Source organism: Triturus cristatus, chromosome 6, assembly GCF_964204655.1.
Source record: "Triturus cristatus chromosome 6, aTriCri1.1, whole genome shotgun sequence".
In the NCBI taxonomy this organism is placed as follows: domain Eukaryota; kingdom Metazoa; phylum Chordata; class Amphibia; order Caudata; family Salamandridae; genus Triturus; species Triturus cristatus.
The window spans coordinates 1764129224-1764155390 of record NC_140589.1 but is presented as its reverse complement, the minus strand read 5'-3'; the positions used below and the strand labels follow the sequence as shown (position 1 = coordinate 1764155390).

The window sequence follows — 26167 nt, the reverse complement described above, 5'->3', positions numbered from 1 at the left end:
GGAATTATGGAATAAGAGTATGCAGACCAGTTATGAAAAAATAAATACCTGAAGAAGAAAGAAAACGGTCAAACATGAAACTTTAGGTAATGCATTTCTCATTTCTATCTTATAGCCATTGAAACAACTAGTAGTGTTGAGCTATATATAAAATCATTTTGGTGTGGACATAGACCGCTATAATTATTTCCTGTTTTGTATGTATAGGACTTTACAAGGTTGCCAAACAGATTAACTTATTTGGAACACACAGTAATGAATAATCACCATACTCTGAAAAGTTCCTATACAAGTTAGGTGGGTATAAATGAACTAGTATAATACCCATAGTTCTTATCGTAGTAAATCATGAGGATCAAAAATCAGTTAATTAATTGTTAATTTATTATTATTTTAGGAGAGACACATATATAGACATTATATGTTGGCGATATCTACAAATGAGACAAGATGATCCAACAGAGGGCATAAAATAAGCATCTTTAAGTAAGTATAAAAGGACAATAGTGAGAGTATTTATCATTAGTGCGGTAGTGTGATAGTCTCAGATAACAGATTTTTATAGACTGTATCTTATACCTTCCAGATAAAGAAATACGTTGGATTCATTAATATATCTTGAGAAACAGAGAAATCTTGGAAGATATACCAACATCTAGTAACAGGTATCTCACAAATGTGATCATAAGGAAATATAGAGATTTATATCCAAATATAACATAGAGGTGCCAATTCCGATCCGGGTTAAAAAATGTGCGTACAACTCGTATCCGTATATTTTCACGTACGAATCATACAAGTACCGTACAAACTGCGAAGTACGATTCGTACGTGAAAAATACATATGAATTGCGTCGGGAAAATGGTCCGAGAGGGAGCCGTAAATTTTTACGTCCGAATAGTGTCGGGAAAAGTGTCCGATAGGGAGCCGGACATTTTTACGTGCAAATCGTAAAACAGAAGTCCGAGCGCGCAAGTACGATCCGTACCGCCCGTCCGAATACACAACCGCATGTAAAAGGCCCCGTATGGAGCAAACGCTGTAGCACACATGTACACGGGTAAACTTGTGCCCGGATACGAGTCGTACAGCCCCCCCTCACCCCGCACATGTCAGCACCGTACCCCTGTATGTCAAGACCGTACCCCCCTCCGCACCATACCCCAACACCGTAGCACAGCCCCGCACCTGTACGTGCCGCACCCCAGGCCCGTCTCCCAGCCCCGCACCTGTACGCCCCGTACCCCAGGACCGTACCCCAGCCCCCCACCTGTACGTGCCACACCCCAGGCCCATCTCCCAGCCCCGCACCTGTATGCCCCGTACCCCAGGACTGTACCCCAGCCCCCACCTGTACACGCCGCACCCCAGGCCCGTCTCCCAGCCCCGTACCTGTACGCACCGTACCCCAACACTGTAGCCCAGCCCCGTACCTCTACGCACCGTACCCCAACACCGTAGCACAGCCCCACACCTGTACGCACCGTACCCCAACACCCTAGCACATCCCCGCACCTGTACGCACCGTACCCCAACACCGTAGCACAGCCCGCACCTGTACGCACCGTACCCCAACACCCTAGCACATCCCCGCACCTGTATGGCCCGTACCCCAACACCGTAGCACATCCCCGCACCAGTACGCATCGTACCCCAACACCGTAGCACATCCCCGCACCTGTACGCACCGTACCCCAACACAGTAGCACATCCCTGCACCTGTACGCACCGTACCCCAACACCGTAGCACAGCCCCCCACCTGTATGCACCGTACCCCAACACCGTAGCACAGCCCCCCACCTGTACGCGATGCACCCCAGGCTTGTACCCCAGCCCCGTACCTGTACGCACCGTACCCCAACAACGTACCCCAGCAACCTCACCCAGCATCGCGTATGTACGGACCTTACCTACGCGAAAAAGACTCGTACAGAACCAGGACACTGTAAAACAGCACAAGGAGGGTCAATTCGACTCGCACAACACCACAAAACACATGACAAAATACATCTCTATGACTGACCTGGCACATCCAAACAGGCAAACAGAGGCCCTAAATCACAACCACCTCTTATAACACACCCACCACAAATTCAAACCCAGCCACACCCACAAATGGACCAATAAAAAGGGCCCACACACACAACCCATGAGCCTTTGCAACAGACTCACTGCTGACAGACCCCACAGACAAACAACTGCACCTTACTTACATCTTAACTACACCTTAACTTACACACCTTCACACAACCTCATTCACAAACACCCCCTCTTCACATTCACACACACACTGTCACATTCACACCCACACACCCACAACCATCCACACCCACACCCCACACCATGCCCACAGACAAGAATCCAAAGTTCACAAGGGCGGAGCTGAACCTCCTCGTCAACGATGTCATCAGAGTAGAGCCACAGCTGTTTGGAACATTGGTCAGACAGACCAGCATAGCCCAAAAAACAAGCCTGTGGCAGAGGATTGTCGATAAGGTGAATGCTGTTGCGCCCATCCGAAGGACCAGGCATGAATGCCAAGCCAGGTGGTACGATCTGCGCAGGGTAGTCAAGAGGAAAATGAACGAGGAATACGCCCAGAGTAACATCACTGGAGGTGGGCTGCCCCGCAGACCCGTACATTACCATCCCTGGGAGGAGAAGGTGATGGCCATGCTTCCGCCGGTGGGAGTACATGGAGTCGAAGGAGTCGCAGAGCCTGGTGAGTACACAAACAACTCACGTAACATGGGGGGAATGCCATCCACACCACAAACACACCAAATGCACGCAACTTCCCCCAAGCCCTGACCGCACACAACCACACTCAAAAACCACGCTCATGCCACTAACGTCTCCATACCCCATTCACAAATAAAGGCAATGCCATGTCCCTGGCCACACCAACCACAAACCCAAGACTGGATGTCCGGGATGCTGGGAGGGTGGGGCTCACACAACACATTGTGCAACTCAGAAGCAGACACCAATGCCCTCAGCCCATATGGCCTAGGTACATACCCATGCACCATGCCCAATGCACAGGGACTGGCAAAGTACTGACAAGGTAGCTGACACTTGGCCCTGCTGTATGCAGCACAAGGCCCTCCTGTGACCACTGTACACTCAAACACCAACTCCACAAGCTCAGATATCTAGCACAGGAACTCACACTCACTGTCATGCCAGCATGCACCATGAGGGGACAGACACATCACCTGGGAGACCCAATGACAAATCACACTACACACAACAGCAGGCCCGGTCATACCCCCCCTCACACAAGCACACACCCCCGGGGCAGGCAACGGATCTACCCACTCCCACAATGGACATGTGACACTACAAGACCAATCCATAGCCAAATAAGCATCCTAGCCCAAAATCTACTGGTCAAACACTCAGGAGAACATATCAATCTGTCCCCTGCAACATACCCATCCCCAAGTGTACATTGAGACGAATGCTAGGCACATCCAACTACCTGGGGGAACTGTGACAACTTGAATATGTATGAAACATGGATGTGGCATGAAACAGCATTAACATTGTCTCTCTCTCACACACAGGGCAATGTCATCGACCTCCCCCCAACAATGGGGGGAAACAATCACAGTCCCAGGCTCAGCATGAAGATGATCCCACCGGCAGCGACGACTCTCACCACTCCGTGGATGACCCCAACCAACCTAGCCCCTCTGGTGCCCAAGCCCCTGCAGCACCTGCATCAGGTACATCTGTGCCAAACCCCACCCCCATTCCTGCCACATCCCAGGAGACAACTGACCAACACAGCCAGTCTGACCAGGAGGGACAAGGTTCTCTGGGCACCCAGGAGGAGGCAGACAACCCAGCTAATGCCATCCCTCAGGGGTCCCGTAGACTCGATGTTCCCACAACGGCATGCCAGGCTCGTGTGGGCAGGGGTGGTGGGAGTGGAGGCAGGCGGAGGCGAGAACCTGACCAGGCAGCTGAGGGAACCGGTATGTCACACATACGCCACATCCTGGACACATACCGGCGTGACACCAGGGGCATCAGCCAGGTAGTATCGAGCCTCACAGAGATGAAGGGGACCCTCGACAAGATGAAGAACCTGCAGGCCGAGCAACATGCCAGTCAACAACAACACCAAGGACGGATGGAGGCAAGACTGGCTGAGCTCCTGGCAGTGCAAACGGACATGAGCCGTTCACTCCGTCGGATCGCCGACAACATGGGCAACCCTCCCTGTGCCACCAGGCGAAGACCACCACCAGCCACAGGGAGGGAAGAGGAGGAGGATTCGTCCGACGGAGCATCACAGACATTGTCAAGGCCTGCATCTGAGGGTCCTCCCAGGAAGGTGGGTCGTCCACGGAAAAGACCGTGAGAGTCAGCGGACCATCCACATCTTCCAGGTCACCTGGCCTTGCACCTGGCCCTCTGGCGCAACAGCACCACCTCACCCAATGACATTCTCTGCCACATGGACTTGCTGGTCACAGTCTGACCAATGATGACCAACACTGTGGTCTGGACTCTGATGGCTCCAACTGACAAGGATGCCATCTCCCCCTGTGAACTTTGGATTCTATGCACCCGGTAGAGCACCTTACTTCATCTACCAAAAGACTTACCCCACCAAAAATAAATACTTTATTTTGTCATGAGATGTTGCTGTCATTTGGCATTATTCCCCAACATATGTGTGTGTAAATGTCAAACTATGCCTGAGTGTTGAAATAACTCCACACATCCATACCCTGGGATCGGAGTCTGGTACAGGACACACATGGGTCACAATGTATCATTCAATGCAGACATCAATCAATCAATCATAGGCATTTGTATAGCGCACTGCTCACCCGGAGGGTCTCAAGGCGCTGGGGGGGGGGGGGGGAACGCTACTGCTCGAACAGCCAGGTCTTGAGTTGCTTCCTGAAGGTGAGATGGTCTTGCGTTGTCCGGAGGTGGATGGGGAGGGAGTTCCATGTCTTGGCTGCCAGGTAGGAGAAGGATCTTCCTCCGGCGGTGGCTCTGCGGATGCGGGGGACGGTGGCGAGAGCGAGGCTGGCGGAGCGGAGCTGGCGGGTGGGCTTGTGGAAGGTCAGGCGGCTGTTGAGGAACTTGGGGCCCAGGTCATGGAGGGCCTTGTGTGCGTGGGTGAGGAGTCGGAACATGATTCTTTTGTTGACGGGGAGCCAGTGCAGGTCTCTCAGGTGTCCGGAGATGTGGCTGTGTCGGGGGATGTCCAGGATGAGTCGTGCTGAGGCGTTCTGGATCCGTTGGAGTTTCTTCTGGAGTTTGGCGGCGGTGCCGGCGTAGAGGGCGTTCCCGTAGTCCAGCCGACTGGTGACGAGGGCCTGGGTGACCGTCTTCCTGGTCTCGGTGGGGATCCACCGGAAGATCTTTCGAAGCATGCGCAGGGTGTTGAAGCATGAAGACGAGACGGCGTTGACTTGTCTGGTCATCGAGAGGGAGGAGTCCAGGATGAAGCCTAGGTTGCGTGCGTGGTCCGTTGGCTTGGGGGTGGCTCCCAGGGCGGGGGGCCACCAGGAGTCGTCCCAGGCGGAGGGTGATGATCCCAGGATGAGGACCTCCGTCTTGTCTGAGTTCAGTTTCAGGCGGCTGTTCTTCATCCATTCGGCGACGTCTTTCATCCCTTCATGTAGGCTGGCTCTGGCGGCGTCCGGGTCGCTGGTGAGGGAGAGGATCAGCTGGGTGTCGTCGGCGTAGGTGATGATCTTGAGATTGTGTTGACGTGCGATGGTTGCGAGGGGGCTCATGTAGACGTTGAAGAGGGTGGGGCTGAGCGATGACCCTTGTGGAACGCCGCAGATGACTTCGATGGCCGCTGACCGGAACGGGGGGAGGCGGACTCTCTGGGTTCTTCCGGCGAGGAATGAGGTGATCCACTCCAGGGCCTTCTCCTGGATGCCGGTGTTGTGCAGGCGCTGTACCAGGGTGCGGTGGCAGACAGTGTCGAACGCTGCGGAGAGGTCCAGGAGGATGAGGGCCGCAGTTTCCCCGTTGTTCATTAGGGATCTGATGTCATCTGTGGCTGCGATGAGGGCGGTCTCCGTGCTGTGGTTGGCTCGGAAGCCGGATTGCGAGTGGTCGAGGGATCCGTTGGTCTCGAGGAAGGCGGCTAGCTGTCTGTTGACGGTCTTCTCGATGACTTTGGCAGGAAACGGGAGGAGCGAGATGGGGCAGTAGTTCTTGAGGTCGGAGGGGTCTGCAGTTGGTTTCTTCAGCAGGGCACTGATCTCGGCATGTTTCCAGCACTCCGGGAAGGTGGCGGTGTTGAAGGAGGCGTTGATGATGTCGCGGAGGTGGGGTGCGATGATGTGGTCGGCCGTGTTGAAGATGTGGTGTGGGCAGGGGTCCGTAGGGGATCCGGAGTGGATGGTGTTCATTGTGCGTGTTGTGTCTTCGGTGCTGACTGGGGTCCAGGTGCGGAGGGTGGCGGTGGGGGGCATCGGTTCGGTGGTTGGGTTCGTGGTTGGTGGGCCGAAGCTGTTGTGAATGTTGGCGATCTTGTCGTGGAAGAAGGCTGTGAGGGAGTCGCAGAGGTCTTGCGAGGGAGTGATGTCATTGTTTCCGGCGTCGGGGTTGGAGAGCTCTTTGACGATGCTGAAGAGTTCCTTGCTGTTGTGGGTGTTGTTGTCCAGTCATTCCTTGAAGGCTGTCTTCTTTGTGGCGCGGATCAGTTGGTGGTGTTTGCGGATGGCGTGTTTGAGGGCCGTCATGTTGTCTGTAGTCTGGTTGGTGCGCCAGGTGTTCTCCAGGGAGCGGCAGTTCTTCTTGGAGGTGATGAGCTCGTCGGTGAACCAGGAGGCTTTCTTGCTGCCGCGTCTGCTGGGGGGGTTCTTCTTCAGTGGTGCGAGGGCGTCTGCGCAGTTGGTGATCCACTGTGTGAGGTTGTTGGCGGCTTCGTTGGGGTCTGTTGAGCTGGTGGGGGGGTTCTGGCTGAGGAAGGTGGTGAGCTGGTCGCCGGTGATCTTGTTCCAGCTCCTGCGGGGGGCTTGTTGAGGGTGGTGGTGGGTCGTCGTTTTCCTGAAGCTGAAGTGGACGCAGCTGTGGTCATTCCACTGGAGATTGGTGGAGTGGCTGAAGGTGATGTATTTGCTGGATGAGAAGACTGGGTCAAGCGTGTGGCCGGCGTAGTGGGTGGGGGTGGTTACCAGTTGCTTGAGTCCGAGGTTGGCCAGGTTGTCCATCAGAGCAATGGTGTTGCGGTCCTTGTTGTCCTCCAGGTGGAAGTTGAGGTCCCCCAGGAGGATGTAGTCGGTGGAATTGATGGCGTGCGGGCTGACGAAGTCTGTGATGTCTTCGCTGAACTGTGTGCATGGTCCCGGTGGTCTGTAGACGAGGGTGCCTCTGAGCGTGGTCTTGGGGTCGGTGTGTATCTGGAAGTGGAGGTGTTCGGCGGAGGTGAAGGTGTCATCGGAGTTGGTCGTGATGCGGATGGTGTTCTTGTGGATGATGGCGATGCCTCCTCCTGTCTGGTTGACGCGGTCCTTCCTGGTGATTTTGTAGCCTTCCGGGACGGCGATGGCGACGTCGGGCGCTGAGGAGGCGTTCATCCAGGTTTCCGTCAGGAAGGCGATGTCTGGTGCTGTCGAGTCAAGGAGGTTCCAGAGTTCGACGGCATGCCCGTGAACGGAGCGGGTGTTGAGCAGGATGCACATCAGGTGTTTGTTGCTGGGGCTCGGTTTAGCAGGTGCGGTGTTGGGTCGGAGGCCGGTGAAGCGGCAGGTCAGGCAGGTGAAGGGTCTGTGGGTGCGTCTCGGGGTGGTTCGGTAGCAGGCGGTGTTTTGGCCGGCGTTGAGTGCGTGGAGGGTTTTGGGGTCGTAGATGTGCAGGGTGTGCTGGCGAGGGCGAGGACCAGGGGGTCTGGCGCTGGGCGCGGTCCAGGCGCGGACGGGCGCAGACGGGCTTACCTTTGGCGAACCTTCGGCGCTCAATCGGCGCTCCCGCTGCGCGCGTCCGCTGCGCGGTCGCTCTAGGGGCGTCAATAAGTAAGGAGCCGGGAGGGAGGAGCAGCTGGGTGGTGGGAGCGGGGCGGCGAATAGAATCACAGGAGGGCGGGGCCGCAGGGAGGGAGCGGCGGGAAATTCCAAGAAGCAGCGCAATACTCACCTGTGATGGCCTCAAGCTGCTGAGGGGGTGCATGCAATACTGTGCCGACAGACCTATTTGGAAGAGTATCATTAAGGCGTAGAGGTCATGCCTCATTCGGAGGTTCCCGGAGAGAGAGTCCCAGGTATGTGTTCCCAGGTGGGAGAACTATGTCCTGCATGCTGGAGTACGGTGGATCTGAAGAATGGTGGCCAGGTCAAGGTTGGATGCACGGAGATGGCACTACGGGTTCTCGGATGACAGTGGTACAAGGTTGGTGTTGGGTCGGGGTTGTGGCCTGCCTCCTGAGTGTGGGTGGGGAGTCTGAAGGTCATCCTGCAGCACACAGTGATCCATTGCAGCTATCTCTGCTGGACGGTGTTGTGGCTGGGGCGCGGGATGTTGCAGCTGAGGTGTGCAGATGCAGCCTGGATGTGGACAAGTGTCCTGGGAGTTTGGATGTGGCTGCCCCGTAGAGGGCAGGGCAGTATTTGACACGGATGTTGTCGTGGACCTGGGGGTGGTCCGTCTTTCCTTGGAGTGGATCTATCTGGAGATCATGTGCATAATGCAGAGGGTGTTGCAGTCTGAGGCACAGATGCTGGTGATTACCATGGCAAATGTGAGCAAGCAATCCATGATGCACATCTTGTGTGCATGGACACTGGGTGCTTGTGCGGGGCTTCTGCGGGTGGGACACAAGCAGTTGACCCAGCTGTAAGGGGACAATCCTCAGATGTTGACCTCAGTCCTGTACAAGTCCAGCCTCAGGTGGCTGCTGTTCTGCCATTCATCAATGGATCTTATGCAATCTAGAATATTGGAACTGGCAATGTCTGCGTCCTTGGTGAGGGTGAGGAGCACCTGGCTGTCAATGGCATACGAGTTGATGATGAGGTTGTGTGCGCATGTGATGGTGGAGAGGGGGGTCCTGGACACATTGTAGATTGACACGCTGAGAGATGATACCTGTGCCATGTGCCTCACAACGACAGCATACTACATGCAGAAGCCTTGAGTCCCACTCCCATGGCATTGCCGGGGTACAGAGCCGGTGGGGAGTAGGAGGGACATGACCTGGTGGGTGTGACAGGGCCTGGAAGGCGTGGCAGCGCTGTGTAGGCAGTTGGAGTTGCACGCTCATCATGCAAAGGTGTTGTGTGTGCGCTCAGTGTATGCCTGAGAGCTGGCGGAAGATGTGTGGATGGACATTGCTTGGAGGGTGGCTGCAACATCAGACTCTAGTGTGATGTGGGTCATGCAAGGACACGAGGCTCGTGCAATGTGCACGTTGCATGTGCAGACGGTCCAGCCTTTGGCACCGCGTGGCCGCAACTGTGGCACAGACAAGCTGATGACAGCCAAATGAATGAGTTGATGGAGGAAGCGAGGAGCATCTTTGATGTGTGTGTGTTGCCAAATCAGGAAACTTCATGTGCCCTTGCTGCAGTGGCTGCAACAGCAGGCGGCATGTCCTGGGAACTATGCCACAATTTCCACACAAAGACTAGGATGTCAGAAAGGACTACTGCAACAGGTGTATGTCAAGGAAGAGTGACCGGTTTTCAATGGCACACCCAGAGACAAAGGATGCACAATCCCCAAAGATGACTGACACCGGATCATGAAACTGAAGGCCAAGCTGCGCACAGGAAACACACCCCAGAAGGTGTTGACGGCCCGTTGTGGGGACCAACATACCAAAACACATACACAGCCATGGACTTCAGGCACAATAGAGAATCAAATACATGTAGAACAGCATGCAGGTTGCTAATCTACACATAGACTCATATGCACAATCCTTGACAACCATGCCAGAGATGGCGCATACACAGTGGCAAGAGACCTGCATTGACAGAGATGAGGCACCTTGGAGGCTGAGGAACACCTTTATCACTCAGGCTCACACCTATGGAAATGCATCAATATTAACAGACTCACAGGTCTTTTGGATTAACATGTGGGACCTACACTGGACACCCCCTTCGCACCACAGATGCTGTAAATCCATGGGAGTGGCGCACAAGTGAAGGGGGTGAGCCAAACATCCCCTGCTGCACACGGAGAGGCTGCAATTCCCCATTGAGCCTCTTATGGGGATGTCCTGCAATATGTCCACCCGTAGCCTCCCGTATGTTTCCGAGGGAAGTTCTACACACATTGATGCCTTCATCAAAAACCACAATCCCATAACAGATGACTGTCCGAAGTGTGACTATCAATTCATGTGAGTCATGCTACATGTCATGTGCCCCATGGTGAGTCAACATGTATGCGTAGTAACAAAACCTGCACAGGAGCAGTGCCCCCACATTACAAACAACTACCACACCCAAAAAGCCTTGCTGCAATCCTTACCCAAAGGAGACTTTTCACCATGTCCGTGCATGTAACGCTGATTCAGCATACGTTGCATTACTCATGAGGAATAGCAGGAGCACAACGATGCCATGAGCAGACAGCATGCGCAACTACCTGGGAATGAGAGACACACAAGAAGTCAGGAAAAACATAGTCATCAGCATGCAAGGTCATGTACTCTACATGAATAAGGTTGACACCATGCTAGTTGTCAATTGAGTGTGTCAGCTAAAATGTGTGGAATGACATCAGCACTCGAGTGACACATCAGCACACACCTCAAAGTCACTTAGCATACAGTTAGCTGGACACACACATTGCAACACATGCCACACAAGGCTCCAAGCGTGCACACTCAGACCCAGGGACTCACCATTATGAGAAGAAGTTGCGTATGAGCTGACTCCGGATGTCCTCCTCCTCCTCCTCCTCCTCCTCCTCACTTGCCTCGTGACCAAGGCCGTCATCCTCCACGGGTGGGTGTTCCTGCTCAGTGGCACAGCTTTCTCCACTGCCATGTTGTGCAGCATGCAGCACACGAGGAAGATTTTGCAGACCTTCACCGGTGCATATGGGAGGGACCCGCCGGTCTTGTGGAGGCAACGGAATCGGCTCTTCAGGAGGCCAAACGTCCTCTCAATCATTCGCCTGGTCTGCCCATGGGCGTTGTTGTAACGGTGAGCTGCAGCTGTTCTCGGGTTGCGGAGAGGCGTCACCAGCCATGGCATGTTGGGATAGCCAGATTCCCCTACAGGGAAACATCATGTAAAGAAGTGGGTCAGGAGATGCCGTCACATACCAAGATACCGCTGAATACTGGACAAACAGAGTCTACCCACCAACAAGACATGCTCGTTCGTTGTGCAGCTGCAGCATCATATCTGGCACCCTGCTACACCTCATGATGTAGGCATCGTGTGCTGACCCTGGAAAACGTGCACAGACATGGGAAATCAGCATGTTAGCAAGACACACCACAAGGGCATTAATGGAGTAATAATGTTTACGGTTTCTATAGGCTACCTCCTGTGCCTGTGGTGCTACCAAAGCCACATGTGTCCCATCAATGGACCCAATTACATGGGGCATCCCCCCCAAGGCATAGAACTCACCCTTGATACCTGTCAACTGCTCACGAGTTGGAAAATGGATGAATTCATCCAGGTGCTCCAACATGGCTTCTAAAACATCATGCAGGACACGGCTGAACATGGTCTGGGACATGCCACCCACATCAGCTATGGTGAATTGAAACGTACCGGTGGCAAAGAAATGTAGGGCTGACATCACCTTCATCTTGGGGTCAGCACAGTCGGATAACTGTGTCGCGGTTGGAGGTGTGGTGCCTGCCTGTTTGTCAGGTCCTCAATTAACTGTTGGGGGAATCTGTAGCGGCGTATGCAGTCACGTTCCCTCATGGCAGCCAAGTCTGGCATTGGTCGGGGGAGAGGCGGTGCCCTGCAGAAATTTGGAAGGAATTACCAAGATTGAGTACATTACTACACCAATGTCAATGAACTGAGCACATGTTCAACAGCTAATACACATATGCTACATACAGAGTCTGGCCTGTGCAATACATCCTGCACACGTATGCCAGCCAGGTGATACTCCTACCAAGAGCCAGCTACAAACGTGGATTGTCAAGGTCTACATGACATGCCATGAAAGTAGCTGTGGGCCAGTGTGAGTGAACAGCCAGACACATTACAGAAGTGACATACATCCACATATGTGCATTTGAAGGATGTTATCTCATACAGACAGCTGCCGGCAAGCTAGACGCACAGGTCACATGTCATGGAAAAAGGACAGACCACACACCTTGCCATGAAGGGGTACATGTCAAAAATGATCACACAGACATTGAGACTACGCAGATATGTCCTAAGCTCGCAAGTCCCTGTTCGATGCATACAGACACACGTTACGTGTTATTCCACATGTGTCCTGGTGTGCGTAATAGTGTGACATGGGCATCTACACACAGACACATGTTGGATGCAGCTACAGCAGATGCCGTTGACGGAACACCAACAGCAAGATCATGGGAACACATGACACACACATGACATAGTCACATCGTGGCACGCTGGTAGTGAGATGTCAGGTGTCATCATCGGTGTACCTGGCATCAGGGGACAGTTGCGGGTGTTGGTGACTGTGCCATGCCAGTGATGCAGTGCTTGACAAGTTTGAACTACATGCACACATGTAAAAGGTGTGAAGGGGAAGTGCGCCACATAGTGCCCATCACACATGACATGTGTACACAGGCCATCACACAACTATTGGGTTAAAACATGAGGAGACATGTGCCACTTCACTGCCTGACACACCTAGGCCCTACGCATGAAGGACTGCACTGACAATGACTTGATGTCCATCCTTGTGTGAGTCAGACACCTCCATTCCTTTCCTGTGCGCCTCCTATCACCAGTGTAAGCTGTGAAACACACCGTACACACGCTCTGAGGGTGTGTGTACGGTCGTATCACTATATGGGGTTTGGGTAGGAGTACGCGTGTGTGTACGGACCGTACACACGTACGTGTACACACTGGTCCTATCCCTATGGGAGTGTCGCTGTAGGTGTACGCCATAGAGATACGGCCCGTACACGCGTGTGTAGGGCCCGTAGCACTATGGTAGTGTTGGCGTAGGCGTACTCCATAGTGCTACGGGCCGTACCCGCGTGTGTACGGCCCGTAGCACTATGGCGTACGCCTACGCCAACACTACCATAGTGCTACGGGCCGTACACACGCGGGTACGGGCCGTATCACTAGAGTAGTGGTGCCCTCGGGGTACGTGTGAAACGCACCGTACCTGTGTGGGGATTTGAAAATTACAATGGGGACACATAAGGGACAAGTATTAGGGCCTACATGCATGCTGGTTGTCATGGATAACCAGTTTAAAGATCACATTTTTCCATCATGTGGCCTGGAAAAAGCAGTTGGCCACATTACACATTGTTGCAAAGTGGTTGTTGACTTGACATGATGCTGCAAATTTGAAAAAATGCTAATGCTGTCACTGGTGTATGTTTAAAGGGATTGGAGGAAACGTAGGATGCAAATGAGTCTGACCAATCACTCTCTACTCCTGTTACTGAAATAGCCCAGCAAGGCAGATATAAGTCAGCCAGAACCCATGAGAGGGCATTTGCCTGCACAACCTTTGATTCAACACCACTGCTGCTGCTTGTGATTCCTCTGGCACCATGTCGCGGACTGTGGAGAGGGCCCAGCCATTCACCCAGGAGGAGAATGAGGCATTGCTGGATGTCATCCTCCCACAGTACACCAGCCTGTATGGGAGACCAGGGGAGCAGGTGAGTGCTGACTCCGCTACCTTTGACTGTGCCCCTTCTTTTTGTGACTGGCACTTCTGGCATTGTATCCAGGTGTGACAGACATGAAATGTTGTTTAAAGTGGGTCCCGGGGGGGGGGACTGGCTCATGTCTGTCATGCAGAGCATGATGTGGTTCATGTGTGCACTCCTCACTTGCATTGTGCTTACTGTGACATTCACTGCATGCTACATGGCACATTCAGCATAGCTAATCCTCTTGGCCCTTCTTGTTCTATAGTCCTGAGGTGATTCAGTGTTCCCCCCGTGTGACAGGTGACTGTACCCACAGATGTGTGTGAGTTGAGTGGAGCTGTGGTGAGAGTGTCCAAATGATCTGGACATTGATGTGTGTGAATGTTCCTTGTCATGTGGGTGAGTGTCTATGTGGAGTGTTGCACCACAGCTGCATGGAGGAGGCAACAGCTCTACCCATCTGATGTGAGAAGTGATCCGTGCTGTGTGTCTGACTTGCTGGGCTAACCCCACGCCTGTGACACCCCACAGGCAAGTGGCACATGTTCAGAGTGAGGTTTGAATCGGCTGTTGCCACTGGCAGGTGAATGATCTATGCCTGTGTGTGTCTGTGTAGTCTGCTGATGTTGGGTCAGTGGCCTGGGGCATGTGACTGCTTGGAGGTGCTAGCCATCAGCTTTGTGTTGCTTGTGATGTACAGTGTGTGCCATGATCAGGTAGTGTGTCGCACCCCTCATGCCACCTGTGTACTTCCAATGCCATGTAGTGCATTGGGCCTTACACAGAGGCCAATGTCCCTATGACAAAGGTGCTATTATTTTGCAGCATACTATGCCCTGTTCAACAAATCAAAGATGTTCTAATGTGTGTCTCTGTGACATGGAGCAGGTGTAGTGATCTATTCTCACTTTGGCATCCTCACAGGTAACCGCCTACGAGAAGGGGAAGATATGGAAGCGGGCCGTCAGGGCCGTGATCTCCGTGGAGGGTCGCAGTCGGCGCCTGGCACAGGTGAGGAAACGCTGGCAGGACATCCGGTGCTGGACCAGGAGGATCGCCCCGGTCCTGCTGGGGGACTCACCAGAAGGCAAGAACCGCGGGCGCCTGACCCACCAAATGAAGCGTGTCCGGGCGGTGGTCTTCCCTGACATGGATAGGCGGTTACAGGCGAAGCAGCAGCAGCAAGGGGGTAGGTACATGTGTGTTTGTTGTGTGTCACCAGCTTTTGGAAGTGCTCAGTCGCATGGATACACTGCCAGGGTTAATATGTGCATTGCATTTTCTGTTCCCGAAAGTCATCAGCTGCTGTTCTTCCTCCTTTCCCCTCCTTGACATGTGTTCCCTGGTCTGTGTGTAATCACTATTGCACATGGTCATCTAAGCTGGCAGTTAATCCAAGTGCACATTGCTGTCTGCATCATGTGGGGGTGGGGTCGGAGACATGTGTTGTTACCTTGCCTGTGCCCTGTCCTGTTCAGTCATTTGGGGGTCCATATCAGTTGGCACTGATGCTGAGCCTCAACATAGGAGTGTGAGTGTTCAAATGAACAGACTTGCAGCATGCATGACCGATGTTGTGGCCTCAGACATGATGTGCATGAGTGGGAGATATATATAGTGCCGGGACGGTAGCTCATGTTACAGTCAGATAATTCCAGGACCATGGAGCAGTGTGCCCACTACAGTACCCTAAGACACCCTTGCCTCAGTATCATGTGTGTTATCCAACACTGTGCCCATTCTCAATGTGTTCAGCATAGTTTTGCCTCTGTGGCATTGTTCCCTGGCCTCATTTGTATTTATCTAGTGTGCGCTACATGTGCCCATTGTACAGGCTGACCCCATTTTGCTTCTGCATCCTCACACTGGCTAGTGCCTGTGTGTCTATGTACAACAATCTGTTGAGGTCTTTTGTCACAGCCTCACAAGGTGATGTGGAGTACATTTAGGATTTCCTGATGCACTTTTTAGTCAACCCAGATTGAGAAGTGTCACTTCTTGAACTGTCTCAATCACATTGTCTCAGGTATGGGGTGTTTTTGCGGGCAAGGACTACATGTCAAAACCTTGTGTCTCCTTGCCAGGTCTGACCAGTGTGTGATGATTGTCTGGACAGGCACTCAACGTGCAGTGACCCAGGCATGTTGTGCAGGGTGTCATGTTTGCGCTTTGCAGCATGTGTCACAAGTTAAAAAAACATGTTTCCTGCTCATCCATTATTGACACGGGTGTGTGCTCCAGATGCTATGTGGTTTGGTCTGTGTGTGCTGACATCTGTGTGGACATTCTTCGTTCACATCAGGGTGTCTCCTCAGTGCAGGTGCTCCTTATTCCAACACAATTTCAGGGCCATTTGCTAATGCATTGTCCTGTGTCTGGACATGTGTGCCACTCCACATGACAGGTAGTGTGTCAGATGTGTTGCCAACTGTGTCATCATGGTACGGATGGCCATGTGACAGGTGGCATGTTTTAAGTTGTTATTCAAGAAGTCATGTGCCCTGGCACTCACTACACTTGTCAACATGTCCCAATAGTTTATATGCTTCACTTTGATTTTTGTGAAGGACAATGATGTGCCTGCATGACAGATGTCTCCCAAGGGAGTGCACAAGTACCACTTTTACACTTTTGTGGAACACGCTGGCACAATTAGAACATGGGCACATTTCTGTCCAAAATTTGTTTAGGAATTATACATATCCATGTTCCCACAGTGTGTTAGCATTTGGGTTAGTCCTTGGTTGTTGCTGATGCCAACTTACTGGTGTAAAGTCATCCCGACCACCGTGGTGCCATGTATATGTACTTCCTGATACCACATTTCTTCTTAACATTGGCTTCTTGGCATTAGGCGGGCAGCTCATACAATGACTGTGTGAATGTAGTTTTGTGTGCACCTCCTTGTGTGACTTCTGATATTCATGCACATGTGTGTTCTGTTCCACAGGTGGGACATTCACACATTCCAAATATGTCAATTGTGTAAAGTTTTGTGCTTCCCAATGGACCAGATAGTATTACTTTTGCTTTTCTACAGTACTCACAGGTCTATGAGTGTGGGGACCCCTTCAGCATTGGCGTCTGTTATTTGGCATTGGGTGCACCAATACTATTTTGTTCACAGTGACCAGGAGGTGGCATGCCGTCATGGTCTGCCTATGCTCCACTGTTCACAGACACTAGCTTCTCTGTATATTTGGATATCCAGTTATTTGCTGTGGTGTCCTGATTTTCATTATTTCAGGGGGCATGTTGGGTGAACCAACTGGGGAGTGCAGGGCTTACATATGTGCTGGGTATTCTAGATGTTCCTCATGATGCTTTTCATGATATGCACTGTGACCTATTTAGTTTGGACTCATGTGTCAGATGTACACAGGTGACTGATTATTTCCTGTCTCTTCACCTTGCCCACAGCATCATCTGGGGACACCGAGGGAGACACCTGCACGGACGTGGAGGAGGGATCCAGCACCAGTGCCACCACTCCTGGCAAGTCGGCAGCATCAAGTGGCACGGAGGGCGAGGGGAGTGCGGCGGAGGACCTGGGTAGTACCACCACCGACTACGACGCAGACGGGTCCGAGGCTGAACTCCCTGAGGGGGCGGAGGCTGCTCCAACAGCTGGCAGCAGCACTACAACTGTCACTGCCCCCTCCATTCCCATCACCGCCCTCCCAGTTGCTCGGGTCCCTTCTGTCCGTGTAGGGCAACAACGTGTCTCCTTCGTGCCAGGCACCGCACCCCCTGCCCCTGTCTCCCCTGCTGCCCTCAATGCCGAGTCTGTGGACATTCAGCAGCAGTTGCAGGTTGGGCAGACATCGATCCTGACTGTCCTCCATGGCCACACCAGACTGCTGGTGTCGTACATGGAGGGCATGTCATCAGCGATGTCTGACCAACGGATGTTGCTGAGGTCCATGGACTCGTCACTGACGGCAGCAGTGAGTGTCCTGCAGCACTTGCTCCCCCACCTACCCCTGCGCCATCCACACTTCCCACTCCCATCCATGTCCCAAGCACACACACACCTTCCCAGGCAGGCACCACACCAGACACAGGCAGCTCACCAACAGGGAAGGGCAAGCGCACACCTCCTGTCACGCACACTCAGGGGGAAGAAGGCACACCCACTGGGTCTAGGGCACACAGGCAGACATGCAGCCACAGTCGGAGTCCGCATGCCTCACTCCCCAGTCCCTCCAATATCACTCCCCTCGGCTCCCCTGCCCCACAGTCTGAGAAGGAGACCTACTTGGCTGTGCTGGGCCTTAGCCCCACTGTTTCACCTGCGCGCAAACGGGCAAGGCACTCCACGGGTAGGGGAGTTGAGTCCCCCCCCCTGTCCACCACCTCCCCCAGTAGCGTTGCAACCCATCCCTCCGACCCCCCCCCCCCCCTCCTTGGGGCCTGTGGTTCCTTCGGGTGCAGGGGAGACGCTGCAAGAGCTTGCGGACGTGTGCAGCGCAATACTGACCTCCACCTTTGGCGCTGTCCCACCCCCTGTGGTGGAGTCGTCCGTCCCTGCACCCCCAACACCTGCCCTACCCCCTCCTGTCCCTGCGGTGTCTGGTCCTTCCCCACATGATGCCCCCTCTCCAGTCGATCAACCAGAGGTATCTAATGTGCAGGCAAGCTAGGGGAGACGCGTGGCCATGTGTCCCCTCCCAGGACTTCGTGTCTGGACTGGCCTATGGCCTTTGTAAATAGTGTCCTTTTCTACTTTTTGTTTTCATGCTGAATAAAGCATTTTGTTTTTACTTTGCACACAATTGCTTTTCAGGTATTGATGTTGGTGCTGATGCTCCATGAGTTGGGGTGGTGATCATGTGTTGGGTATCTGGGAAATGTAGTAGTCTGCTGCTCATGGGGTGGACCCTGGTATCTGCGTGGCATCACAAGGTCTCTGCAATGATTCTTTGGTCGTGTATGCTCTTTGTGTTTTGAGACATTGTCCCAAGGAGTGTTCCTTCCTCTGTGGCACCTGACATCTTCCCTTCAGTGAGTTGCACCATTGTTGTGCTGACCTGTGTCTACATTCCCTTGGTGGCTGATGGATCCCTTCAACTATGTCCATGTCTGCTCAGCAATGTGTCCGGCTGCATCGTCTGTGCCATCCTTGGTAGTCACTGTACTTGTGTATAGAGTATGTTGCCATGCCTCCATGGGGAAATGGTCCCTTTTCCGCACTATGCATGTGTGTACCCCCAGCCTAGCACACATGTGGTACTTGTTCTGCAGGGTATTTGGTCACCTGACTGACAATTGTGGGCATTGTATCTGTGGGAAGTCCACCCTATTCCTTCCATGGGAGACAACAACTTGGTGGCTGTGCCAGCACCTGTACATGCCTATCAGTCCTGGAATGTGCGTGACAGTGTGTGTTCCCTTTGGCTCTCTTAGTTTAGTGGGTTTCACATAACTATACAGTCTTGTGACATGATCAGGCGCGGATCGTCCATTGGGGCGTTGGGGCGGAGCCCCCCCACCCCGCGCACCCGCCCGCGCCCGCAGCTCCCTCGGTGTCTCTGAACTTAGTTTACTTAAGTTCAGAGACGCCGAGGGTGGGGAGAACTAACTGACAATGCATGTCAGTCAGCATGACGTCGGACCGTGGGCGGTCCGGCGTCATGTTGACTGACATGCATTGTCACAAGCCAGGGAAAGGCAGCACAAGTGCGCATGAGTGGGCATGGAGATTAATTTTTAGCCCGTGCCCAGTCATGCGTACTTGTGTTTTTACTGCCTTGCGCATGCCCATTAGGAGCCCCTCGGACTCCTAATGGGCAGGCGGCGGGCGTAGCGTAAGCTGTGCCCTCAGCCAATCCTGGTGCTGCTGGCAGCGCCAGGATTGGCTGAGAGGGGTTGGCAGGCCCCTCCAGTACCGTTAGTGAAGGCGCCCAGGGGATCAGAGGTCTGAGAGGTGGCGTGGACCCGTGGACCGGCTGTGAGGTAAGTTTTTAAAAAAATATTTCATTCCCTTCCCCCCGTGCGTGGCCCGCGACCCCCCCCCCCCCCCCGTGAGCCGCGACTTCGTGTCTGGACTGGCCTATGGCCTTTGTAAATAGTGTCCTTTTCTACTTTTTGTTTTTATGCTGAATAAAGCATTTTGTTTTTACTTTGCACACAATTGCTTTTCAGGTATTGATGTTGGTGCTGATGCTCCATGAGTTGGGGTGGTGATCATGTGTTGGGTATCTGGGAAATGTAGTAGTCTGCTGCTCATGGGGTGGACCCTGGTATCTGCGTGGCATCACAAGGTCTCTGCAATGATTCTTTGGTCGTGTATGCTCTTTGTGTTTTGAGACATTGTCCCAAGGAGTGTTCCTTCCTCTGTGGCACCTGACATCTTCCCTGCAGGGAGTTGCACCATTGTTGTGCTGACCTGTGTCTACATTCCCTTGGTGGCTGATGGATCCCTTCAACTATGTCCATGCCTGCTCAGCAATGTGTCCGGCTGCATCGTCTGTACCATCCTTGGTAGTCACTGTACTTGTGTATAGAGTATGTTGCCATGCCTCCATGGGGAAATGTTCCCTTTTCCGCTCTATGCATGTGCGTACTCCCAGCCTAGCACACATATGGTACTTGTTCTGCAGGGTATTTGGTCACCTGACTGACAATTGTGGGCATTGTATCTGTGGGATGCCCACCCTATTCCTTCCATGGGAGACAACAACTTGGTGGCTGTGTCAGCACCTGTACATTCCTATCAGTCCTGGAATGTGCGTGACAGTGTGTGTTCCCTTTGGCTCTCTTAGTTTAGTGGGTTTCACATAACTATACAGTCTTGTGACATGATCAGGCGCGGATCGTCCATTGGGGCGTTGGGGCGGAGCCCCCCCACCCCGCGCACCCGCCCGCGCCCGCAGCTCCCTCGGTGTCTCTGAACTTAGTTTTCTTAAGTTCAGAGACGCCGAGGGTGGGAGAACTAACTGACAATGCATGTCAGTCAGCATGACGTCGGACCGTGGGCGGTCCGGCGTCATGTTGACTGACATGCATTGTCACAAGCCAGGGAAAGGCAGCACAAGTGCGCATGAGTGGGCATGGAGATTAATTTTTAGCCCGTGCCCAGTCATGCGTACTTGTGTTTTTACTGCCTTGCGCATGCCCATTAGGAGCCCCTCGGTCTCCTAATGGGCAGGAGGCGGGCATAGCGTAAGCTGTGCCCTCAGCCAATCCTGGTGCTGGACCCGTGGACCGGCTGTGAGGTAAGTTTTTTTTTAAATATTTAATTCCCCCCAACCGTGGGCCCCCCCCCCCCGCGAGCCGCGACTGTACACATCTTTTAGTATTGCCAGATTTAGGGAGTTACAGAGGTCGTCCTTCAGATTATCCAATTAATAGCAGGGCATTAATTTGGGATATCGCCCCATTGTCCCAACTGTAGCTACACCATAAACCTATAAGCACATCACAATAAAATTCCCAAGTAAAAGGAAAAGTGGGAGGCGTAGCGGGAGGAAATGACTGCTTACCGAACTCATCGCTTTCGTATCATTATCTATTTTCAGCGCAGGCTTCGAGGGGCACGTCCCACAGAGGCAGCCAGACTTGGCTAATGGTGTTTTCATGTTGTGCTGAGGCTGCATGTCGCCTTGTGCTTGACGTTTGACCTGCCCTTGGTTGGTTGTCTGTGGACATGTAGTTTTGATTGCATAGTCTTCGCCGCAGTGACATTTTTAGTTTTCGTATGTTTTACATGAGTGATAGTACTGTATATAAGGTGTAAAGCAGAAGGAGGGAGTGTTCGTGTCAACTGTAGAATTTGGCCCGCGCAGCCTTCCTTGGTGTAGGATTCCCTAACTTGTGCTCGCTAGTTCCAATTTGTAATCTCACTGCATGCCCGCAGCCGTGGGTGCACCGAGGCCGCAACTATTTTCCTCCCTCGTTCTTGTTGGTGAGACAGGTGCTGAAAACAATTTACGAAAAAAAGCAGAGGGAGCCTGGCATTCACAGACAGTGTGTAATTCATTTACTGAACTGGAGACGCAAAGTCAGGCTCTTAGTTTGACATATTTCTTTTCTTTTCACGTTATAGTTTTTGTTCGGTGCTTTAGAGGCGTCCAAGCTTCAGGCAACACATTGTGAAATGCAAACATAAGTTTTGCTGGGTGAGGGGACAGCGCACACTTTCACATATTCCTATATATTACGACAATACTTAACACTGCTGACATTTGGTTACAGTCAAATCTGCATGTTTTTCTATGCTACAGTCTACTACTGTTTGCCGTTTTTAGTGCTGTAAATTACAGAGCTTCTATTACATAATAATCAGTATGCGCCCTCCCCCCCTCACAACGCTCGCTCGTTGCGCAGCATTAGGACAATAATTTTACCCCTCACCACTTTCAAATGTCACCAGCCGCCACTGGACATGATCTCAGTGTGTGTATTGTGCTGCATCCGCCAGGGGTGGATATGCATGTGTCATTTGTAATCGCACCCACATGTGGTGTGTCATGTAGTGGGGGAATGACATCCATCCTCATGGGAGTGGGACACTGCTGTCAGTGATGTGTTGATATGGCACTCTCAACATAGTCGCACATTGGGGATGCGTTCATGGACCCATGGAGTTGTGATCATCTGAGGATGATGCACCCACCCCTCATATGTCAGGGCACTGCTGGGAGTCCTCTGCACCCACCCCTCATATGTCTGGGCACTGCTGGGAGTGATATGCACACACCCCTCATATGTCTGGGCACTGCTGGGAGTCCTCTGCACCCACCCCTCATATGTCTGGGCACTGCTGGGAGGCCTCTGCACCCACCCCTCATATGTCTGGGCACTGCTGGGAGTGATATTCACCCACCCCTCATATGTCTGGGCACTGCTGGGAGGCCTCTGCAACCACCCCTCATATGTCTGGGCACTGCTGGGAGTGATATTCACCCACCCCTCATATGTCTGGGCACTGCTGGGAGGCCTCTGCACCCACCCCTCATATGTCTGGGCACTGCTGGGAGGCCTCTGCACCCACCCCTCATATGTCTGGGCACTGCTGGGAGTGATATGCACCTACCCCTCATATGTCTGGACACTGCTGGGAGTCCTCTGCACCCACCCCTCATATGTCTGGGCACTGCTGGGAGTGATATGCACCCACCCCTCATATGTCTGGGCACTGCTGGGAGGCCTCTGCACCCACCCCTCATATGTCTGGGCACTGCTGGGAGTGATATGCACCCACCCCTCATATGTCTGGGCACTGCTGGGAGTCCTCTGCACCCACACCTCATATGTCTGGGCACTGCTGGGAGGCCTCTGCACCCACCCCTCATATGTCTGGGCACTGCTGGGAGTGATATGCACCCACCCCTCATATGTCTGGGCACTGCTGGGAGTGATATGCACCCACCCCTCATATGTCTGGGCACTGCTGGGAGTTCTCTGCACCCACCCCTCATATGTCTGGGCACTGCTGGGAGGCCTCTGCACCCTCCCCCATGTCTCTGTCCACTGCTGGGAGTCCTGGGCACCCACCCCCATGTCTCTGTCCACTGCTGGGAGTCCTCTGCAGCCAAACACCCACCCACCAACCCGTCCCCTTTGTTCAGTACACTGCTGTCCTGTGCATACACACACACCAATATACTGCTTATATGCTGCACCAGGCCTTATGCCCTCATTCGTGGTGTGTGTACGCCTTGTATCCATTCTGTACTGGTGTCGTAGGGGTATGGGTGGGACGGACCCTAACCTCGCATTCATAGGGTGTATGGGCCATACCCATGTTCTGAGGGCGTGGGTACGGCGCGTACCCCTCCATCACCACTCCAATGGTGCTACAGGCCGTACCCATGCTCTGAGGGCGTGGGTAGGACGCGTACCCCTCCATCACCACTCAAATGGTGGTACGAGCCATACCCACGCTGTGGGGGCGTGGGTACGGCCCGTACCACCATTGTTGTGGTGATGGAGGTGTACGCGCCGTACCCACGCTGTGGGGGCGTGGGTACGGCCCGTACCACCATTGGAGTGGTGATGGAGGTGTACGCGCCGTACCCAAACTGTGGGGGCATGGTACGGCCCGTAGCACCATTGTTGTGGTGATGGAGGTGTACGCGCTGTACCCACGCTGTGGGGGCGTGGGTACGGCGCGTACACCACCATTGGGGTGGTGATGGAGGTGTACGCGCCGTACCCACGCTGTGGGGGCGTGGGTACGGCCCGTACCACCATTGTTGTGGTGATGGGTACGCGTCCACGTCCACTTCTGTTGTGACGGTACATAGGGAGTGGTGGACACGCCCCCCCTGAAGTGACCAGAGCCAGGAGGTCATGTATGTACAGGACATATTTACAATTTAACTTGGGTGGGGGTTATGTTTCCTGCCAATGCCCCCCCCCCCTTTGCCCCTGGGTGTTGTTCTGACCTTCTGCCGCACTTGCGTGGGTTTCTGTGCACCACGTCGAAGGCTAGGAGGGCCGGGATGACACGTAGGATGGGGTCCATGGCTGTCCGTCGCGTACCGGTGCTCCTTCTTCGCTTCGTCCTCAATTTCCCGGCAGTTTTTGGCTGCCGTAAAAAATGGTCCGTGCGGAGTGACGTAGGCACGAATCGTATTTGCTGGTCCGTAAAACGCTGCCTGACTCCGTCTGGACGTCACGTACGCGATGTCCCGGATCGGAATTGTGGGTATTTTTTCGCCGCACGTACTTTTGCACAAATCGTATGGAAATGGTATTTCTGTACGATTCGTACTTGCTGGTTTGTAAGGAGGATTTCCCGGGTACGAGTGGTACAGAGAAAACGCTCCGTACGACCATTCGTACCCGGGTTTTACAGGATCGGAATCTGCACCATAGTATTAGATCCAAATGATATATGGACAATATAGACAGGAACTGCTCTATAGTCTATAATTAAATCGAGTTGTCAACCTATAATTTAATAAGTGGCAAGTTATTGTGAACAAATATTCAAATTAGGGTTAAGGTTACTTTAGATAAGAATTTAGCAAGTTAATTCACAATAGATTCCTTGATTTCTGTCCTGAATCAACACTGGAAACAGTGCAGATATGAATATATATCATCAGACTTCTCTATATGAGAAAATGTATCGTTACATCATCTACAATGGCGGTGTACAGTGTTGTTCGATTTTAATTATCCTAGACCTCTTTTTAGGATTATCAAGTGTTTGTTCTATGTATATATAATCTATAAGCATTTTGAACTGGCGTAAATTAACTCTGGATGACAACCGGTGTTTGTATTTAATTTTTATTTTTTAATTTTAGTATTCACTGGCAAAGAAAAATCCTGAAGAAGGCATTTTCCGAAACGCGTTGGTGGTATTCCTCAAATCACTGACAGTGCTTGATTTTACATGAGTGTGATTTTATTGTAAATTGTGGTCTAATAACACGTGAAAAATATAGTATGCTGCTAGAATTGTTCATCTCACATTACATTGTGATCAAATTAGTGTAATGTGAATTGTAATGTCAATTTATCCATGCATTGAAAAGATTTATGTTTAAACTTAATTTGTATAAACATTCAATTGTTTATGGATGAGAAAAATAAGTCAAAATTATAAAAAGATTAATATAAGAAGAAAATAATTATTTTTCTATAAATAATAAAAAAAGAGTTTAATGATTCACATGGTGTGTTATATTGTATGTGGTTGCATGTTTTGAGCTGTGCCATTTCTTTGCTATTGTTAAAAGGCACTTTACCCGGTGCAAAATCCCCCCCCTTTTTTCCAATATAGGGACGTACCAAGGTACAGGAAAAGAGATTACACAACACACCTCCCCAACATTACAGGGTTAAACATAACTGCATTTGACAATCCTGTCACAACACCACACTTGTCCATTCTTCAGTAGAACCACATTGTTGTAGGACTTGGCTACACGGCAAGGAGCGTAATATTTGCTTTTGCTCTGATTGTCTTTAACACTCCTTTTGACCTGTACCCAATCTCCTAACCTCCACCTAGGATCTTTCACCCCATTCTCACCATCGTACCACTCCTTGTATTTGCCTTGGTGTAATCTTCGTTTATTTGCAGCTTCCTTAAGATTGGACTCAACCGCCCTACCACCTCTCAACCAGATGGGGTTAAACTTTGTACAGGGTTCTCTTCCTCTGGGGGCGACAAACGGGCACACCCCTGTGATGATGTTGGATGACGTGTGGTAGGCCTATGAGCAATCCCACAAGGAAGACTCAACCTCATGACCATTTACCATGGCTAGTTGTACGTGTTCTTTAATAAACCTATTGGCTCTTTCAACTAGGCCGTTTGCCTAAGGACAATATAGTGCTGTTCTTTCGTTCATGATATTAAAATTTAATAGAACGTCCTTCATCTGTTGGGAAGTAAACTGTACCC

The 26167-nt window shown here is 52.3% G+C and overlaps 1 long non-coding RNA gene across 1 annotated transcript; it reads left to right on the top strand.

Annotated features, from left to right (window-relative positions):
- The first annotated feature begins 204 nt into the window (after positions 1–204).
- Positions 205–25117, top strand: LOC146821950 (uncharacterized). Its single transcript, XR_014962793.1, has 3 exons — positions 205–297; positions 398–486; positions 25062–25117. It is a non-coding gene; the product is annotated as an uncharacterized LOC146821950 (long non-coding RNA).
- Positions 25118–26167: the final 1050 nt, after the last annotated feature.